A 6,770-nucleotide genomic window follows, 5' to 3' on the forward strand; every position below is an offset into this window, starting at 1 on the left:
CCAGTTACCGCGGCCTGCATTCTCATCAACTTATCACCATTCTCCATCGTTAGATTATTATGTTGTGTCTTTATGCCGTATGGTATTCTTGCATTCCTTTTACTAAACTCCAATTAAAGAGGAGTGTCGAACGAAAGTTTTTCCTTACACAATTACTATTAAATTTTTTTATTTACGCTCCTAATATTTTTTTCGATCTTATCCTGACATTTGCAAAAACTTATAATATACTTAAAATATAAAACACACTAAAACTATACAGGGTGTTTCCTAAGCAAGTATCAAAAATTGAAGGAGATATAGATGATCTAAATTAAAATGTTTCATCGGTACTGGAAAATGGTTCTTAATATCATATGTATGCATACCAAATTTGAATAAAATATATCTTTAAACGTTTTTCAGTAGATTTTCGATCACATTTTTTTTCACAACTTTGACACCCTGTATTTTGAAAATGAAGCAGTTTAAGGCATGTTTATAGAACCTTTTCTTCCGTGGCTTATTTTAGGAAAATTCCGATGAAACATTTTTAGATCCAGACCCGGGAAAAAAGGATTAGATTTGACCAGATCAAATTATATCTCAGCAGATCAAATTTTATCTGGTCAGATATGCTCAGATATGACTTCTCATGTCTGCGCAGATCTATAGTCATATATAACTATATATAACAATATATGGAGTGTAATCTGATCTTTGATGGTTCAGATCGGACCATATCTGCTCAGATATCGAACCATATCTGTGATTGAATTTCATCGAAACAGTCTAGATCTGACTGCATCTGTTTAGATATAACCATATTTATACTCGAATGCGCGATTCAAAATACATTACATCTGACTATATCTGTCCAGATATAAGTCGAACTGACAATTGTGTTTGATCGAAAACTGTTTAGGTATGACGATATCTGGCCATGTTTAACTATAATAAATTAAATGTTCGATGATAGATATTCGTCTAATGTGATATTTAAATATATATATAAATATATATTATAAATTTATTTATACGTAGCAAATTAAAGATATTCAATTAAATATCTTTGATATAATTATATAAAAATAATTTATGGTAAAGATATAATTTGCAGAAAACAAGTATTTTTTATAAACAAAAAATGTTAGTTATTTGTTATAAAAACATTTTCATCAATTCGCCTTATATATCTAAAATACAAAAGACAATCACAGAAATATAAGTTATTTCGTACATTGTAAGCTTAATTACAGATGATGGATAAACAAAAGTGAAAAAATTCTCAATTTAATTATTACTAGACATCACAAACGCGCGCTTCGCGCGCGCTATTTAGCTTTAACACAATACACAACTGTCAAATCAAAATATACGAGATGACAGCTGCTCATGAAGTAAGCACAGCGAGAGAACCAAGCAGCATCGCGGAAAAGCGGCAACAATAAACTTCGAGATATGCGAGTATCGACTTAACATGCCTTTTTTTAGAAAGGACTAGCACGCAGCGCGCGCTAACGCGCGCGCTTTCACGTCCAAACTTTTTCCGTTCCATTCACCTTAAAACACTCGTCCCACATCACCATTTCTCTCCGTTAAAATGTATTCCCATTCTCATCCACTGTGCCAATGTCCATTCGCCACCACTTGTTTCTTTTTTTCTCTCCGCTCACTTCACACATCTGTCTCTCCCATATTTTGTTTTCTTCTTTCTTTTTACTTCTCGCATAAGACTTATCACACTTCGCTTCCTCGGCTCTTATTTTTCTTTTTTTTTTCTTACACTTCACATTTGTTATCCCCTCTGCTTTTACTTCTCCCATTCTTCCTTTTCTTCACTAATTATCTCTTCTTCCATTTTTTCAATATTTCCACCACTACCTCTAATTTTCTTTATTTTTTTATTTTATTTATTGAAAGATAATCTATCAGATACTCGTTCTTTGTTATTAATTTTCTTTTTTTTTTCTTTATTTATCGAAAGATAATCTATTACATATTCGTCTTTCTTTCCCATATTTCTTTTTTCCACCTTACTCTTCACATTCTTTATCCCACTATACCTCCTTTGCTTTTCCTTCTCCCGCTCTCCCTTTTTCTTCACTATCTCTTCTTCCATTCTTTATTTAATCTTTTCTACCGCCATCCTTTTTTTATTTTTACTATCTCTAATATTTTGTTTTTATTTATATTTATCTATTTATTTATTTATTTACTTATTCTTCTTTATTTCTTTGTTTTTCTTTATTATTTCTTTATTTATCGAACTCGCCGACATCTTAATGAACCAACCACTCTCGCGCGAAAAAGTGATAGTAATATATATCGACAGCGCGATACATATCGACTTAAGACACATCAACTTCTCGATCAAAATTAATTTTTTTAAGTTTTATTTCTTTTCTTCTTCTCTTCTCTTTATTTTATAAAAACCTTGATTATAAAAAAATGTAAGAATTGTACACAGCACATAAATTTCTTTATAATTTTATTATAATTATAATTATTATTGAAATAATTATAAATTATAGCATTAATTATATATGTTATTACTTAAAAAATAAATTCCATGATCCCTTTTAGCATATTATAAAGTAGGAAAACTTAGAAAAAATACAGTTAATATCAATTTTTTTTAAGTTACATTAATTCTTTCTACATTTTTCATTTATATCATAAATATCGTTGTGAATGACGTAAATATTACAAATAGTTTGCAAAAAAAATGGAGGTATTAATTACGAAAAACCATCGATACGTGTTGCAAAATTAATATATTTCAAAAGTGTACTCTGATGAAACGTGAAATTTTTATAATATATGTATATAAATGAGTTCATGATCGCCATTGGCGGACCTTATCATTATTAAAGCTACAACTCATCTATCGTAACGCTTTGATCGTGGTTGTAAGCAATGAAGCCGTCGTAAACCGTATATCTATGTATATATAATATATTTATAAACACATTTTTTTTCATATGTCGAGAAAACTGACAAGTTAAGTTATGTTGTAACGCCAGACAAGCGTCGTAATCGTAAAGAATTCAAGCTGAATCAACTCATACGATGAGTTTACGATAGCGATTACGACAAGCGCGTTACTGTCGTTTACGATGAACATTACAATAGATGTAGTTGTAGCTTAAGACATAATTGTTACACATTACTTTTCCAGTACAGTGGAACAACTATACAACAATGATCATATCTAATACAATATTTTATATATACAATATAATAAAAAAAAATGGTACAAATTAGAAATTGCACATTGCTTTCTCATCATTTCAAAGAGAGGAAATTAGCATATTGCTTAATCAACATTTAAAGACGCACATAAAGCTCCTCTTATGAGGAAGCTTGTATTTTATTTGATGCAATTACTATTTATTATTTTGGCTGCCTTATAGAGGAAGTTTATTTGTGTGCGTCTTTAAATGTTGATTAAGCAATGTACTAATTTCTAATTTCCTCTCTTTGAAATGATGAGGAAGCAACGTGCAAATTTCTAATTTGCGCCATTTTTTTTTTAATAAAAATTTATCTATCGGAAAATAGAAAAGAACGTTCTTTGAACATTTACTAATGAAAGATTATCGTATAGTATCAATACACTGTAATTAATTATATTTAATTTAGTCTCTTCTACCCCTATTTCATATATAATTCATTAAGAGAGATTTGGTTCATTATACTTCATAAGATACAAATTTTTAAATATCAGAGAATGCGTACAAACATAAAAACTTTACAAAATTAGATCTAATCAACCAAATCTTAATGAGTTATATATGGAATTTGAAACAGACCAATATCTCAAAATTTGCGGAAGTTACAGCGAAAATAAACATTTCTCAAAAAATTCAAAATAATTTTTTAAATAACCCCTTTACCGATCTTCACTAAATTCAACCCTAATCTCCTTTACATGATACTCTATTATTTAAAAAAAATTCATCTCAATATCTCAAAATTTTCGGAAGTTACAACGAAAATAGACATTTCTCCAAAAATTTAAAAATTAAAAAAAAAAGAAACCCTTTACCAATTATCATCAAATACAATCTCATCCTTCCTTAAATGATGCTCTATCGTTGAAAAAAACTGCATCATTTTACATTTTATTACAGAAGTTAGAGCAACCACGGACATCAAATCTGTACATACACGCACATACACACACACACACACACACACACACACACACACACACACACACACACACACACACAGACACTTTTTAAAAATGCAATTTTTTGACGTTTTAAAACATTTTGAACACATTAGCAGCGGCAACTCCAAAAATTTTTTTTCATGAAAACAGTTTCTTCTATAAGAAAACAAAAAAAAACATTATCGAGAACTACTCGAGCTGGATCTTGTGTAACGACGGTGTACGTCAATATCGAGGATTTCCTGATAAGTTCTCTCTCTCTCCGCGACCGAGTTTTTATTCTGCGCTGTGGTGATCGAGAGCTTCTACGACGATTCATGAACGACAAACATCTACATCTGCGATAACGTGGCGGGGTGTTCTTATCACTAACCACCCCATCGTAGTGGCGCGCGTTTCCCATATCCGGTGACATGCGTCGCATTGGCAATAGTCGGGGCTTTGGTAATAATACTGGAGCAACCGTTATTTCCTGTGGCCATCTATATATATATATATATATATATATATATATATATATATATATATATATATATATTTGTCCTGTGAATAGACGAGATGCGTTAACATGATCATAAAATAGTCTATTAAGTACAAAATCGATATGAATCGCATTTTACCTCCGTCCATATGTTTCATAGTATTTTCGGCTTCATCCGGAGTTTCAAATTCGATATAACTGATTGGGATGAAACTTATCTAAAACAAAGTCAACTATCTTAATTTGATTATATGCCGGAAATATTTGTACGACATGGTCTTTGGTGACGTTCCGTATTAGATGACCGATGTGTATTTTTGTTAGTCTAGGAATCGGTGAACGCTCTCTGCGCTTTCTATGTAGGGAAGGAGATCTGTAAAATTAAAAAACAACTATTAACTCGATAATTAAATATAAACCAAAAAAATTAAAAAAGAGTCAATTTTATAACAGATACGATACCTGGATCGTTGATTTTTGTTTAGCTTTTTCGGAAATAGCATTGTTTTCTTTCTTTCTTTCTTTATTACGATTTTTATCCTTGTTCCTATCCCTTTTTCTCTCTCTTTCTTTGTCCCTTTCCTTCTCCTTATTATCATATCTCCGTGAGGCACGGCACTTTTGCTACGACTTCTCTTCCTCCCGAAATTTCTGGAACTGGCTGAAGAGCTGACAGAACTACTGTATGAACTACTGGAAGAGGAGCTTGATCTAGAACTACAGCCACTGCTGAAGCTTGAAGATCCTGAGCTGTTGTCTGATGAATTATCGAATACATTTTCATATAAATGCATGAATAAAATACAATTCAAAATATTGTATAGCTTAACGATAAAACAATCGGTCATCGAACAACTATTAACTTAATAATTAAATATAAACAAAATATAAACAAAAAAAATTAAGAGTTAATTTTATAACAGATACAATACCTGGATCGTCCTTTTTGTTTAATTTTTTCGGAAATAGCATTGTTTCCTTTCCTCCTTTCTTTTTCAACGATCTCTGTCCTTTCCCTCTCTCTTTCTTTATCCCTATTCTTCTCTTTATTGTCATGTCTCGATGAGACATCAGCATTTTTGCTATAACTTCTCTTTCTCTCTCGATCTCTGGAACTGGCTGAAGAGCTGACAGAACTATAGAATAAACTTCTTGAAAAGGAGTTTAATCTGGAACTATAGCCACTACTGGAGCTTGAAGATCCTGAGTTGTTATCTGATAAATTATCGAATACATTTTCATATAAATGCATCAATAAAATATAATTTAAAACAAAATTCTATATGGTTTTATAGATTTACACATGCTTTTATTGAAAAAATTTCTGAAGGAAAAAAATGATTTATACATATATAATCATGTTTAATTGAACATAATTTGATATAATAATAAATAAGCTTTTGTCCCTTTAAAAATTCTTTGTACGTAAGTATAAATCTATAAAATTATATAAAATGAACAATGTTTTTACCATAAGTATATGTATGTAGACTATATGTATATGGAGGGGTTAAAGCCATAGTGGTGTAAGTCACTTTTTTTAACCTATCGAGTTTAGTTCATAGATGTAGTCTACACATGCAGATATGTTGAAAAAAGAAGAAAAAAAAAGTGGTCAAAAAAATTGACTTACACCACTATGGCTTTAACCCCTCCATATATACATATACATATACATATAGATATACATATACATATATGTATTTACATATACATATTTACATATACATATACGTATATCTATATGTATATGTAAATATGTATAAAAAAATAGTTTAAACTTACCTCGTCGGAACTCATTTGGCTGGTATTTATTTACTTTTCTGCTTTAATTTTTAATCATCCCAAAAGAAATGTGCATAAATAATGACAGTTCTGTTAAATTTTTTTGAAGATGTATCAGTAAACAGTAATGTCCTGCAACAAATAAATCAAGAAGGTACAACATAGTATCAATTTTTATTAATTAATAGGTAAAGTTAAATTTGTAAAAAAAAAACTAATTCTCTTCTCTCCAAATAATTTGTTAAAAGGAAATTTATAAGAAATGATTATTATATATATAAATTTAATGTCATTAAAAGATTTTACCTCTTTTTGATGTCTTTTTTTTCTTTTCTTCTTGCTCTC

The 6,770-nt window shown here is 30.0% G+C and overlaps 1 long non-coding RNA gene across 3 annotated transcripts; it reads right to left on the reverse strand.

Annotated features, from left to right (window-relative positions):
- Positions 1 to 2,739: 2,739 nt before the first annotated feature.
- On the reverse strand, positions 2,740 to 6,770 carry LOC139779340 (uncharacterized). Of its 3 annotated transcripts, none has more exons than XR_011719863.1 (3): positions 6,426 to 6,770; positions 5,103 to 5,855; positions 2,740 to 5,013 (listed from the first exon to the last, which is right to left on the reverse strand). It is a non-coding gene; the product is annotated as an uncharacterized lncRNA (long non-coding RNA). The 3 variants fall into 3 exon arrangements; XR_011719864.1 differs by having other exon boundaries at positions 2,740 to 5,855; positions 6,426 to 6,557; positions 6,732 to 6,753; XR_011719862.1 differs by having other exon boundaries at positions 2,740 to 5,855.

This window comes from Temnothorax nylanderi, unplaced genomic scaffold (genome assembly GCF_030848795.1).
Source record: "Temnothorax nylanderi isolate EJ_2023f unplaced genomic scaffold, tnyl_v1.0 TNYL_tig0221_pilon, whole genome shotgun sequence".
Classification (NCBI taxonomy): Eukaryota; Metazoa; Arthropoda; class Insecta; order Hymenoptera; family Formicidae; genus Temnothorax; species Temnothorax nylanderi.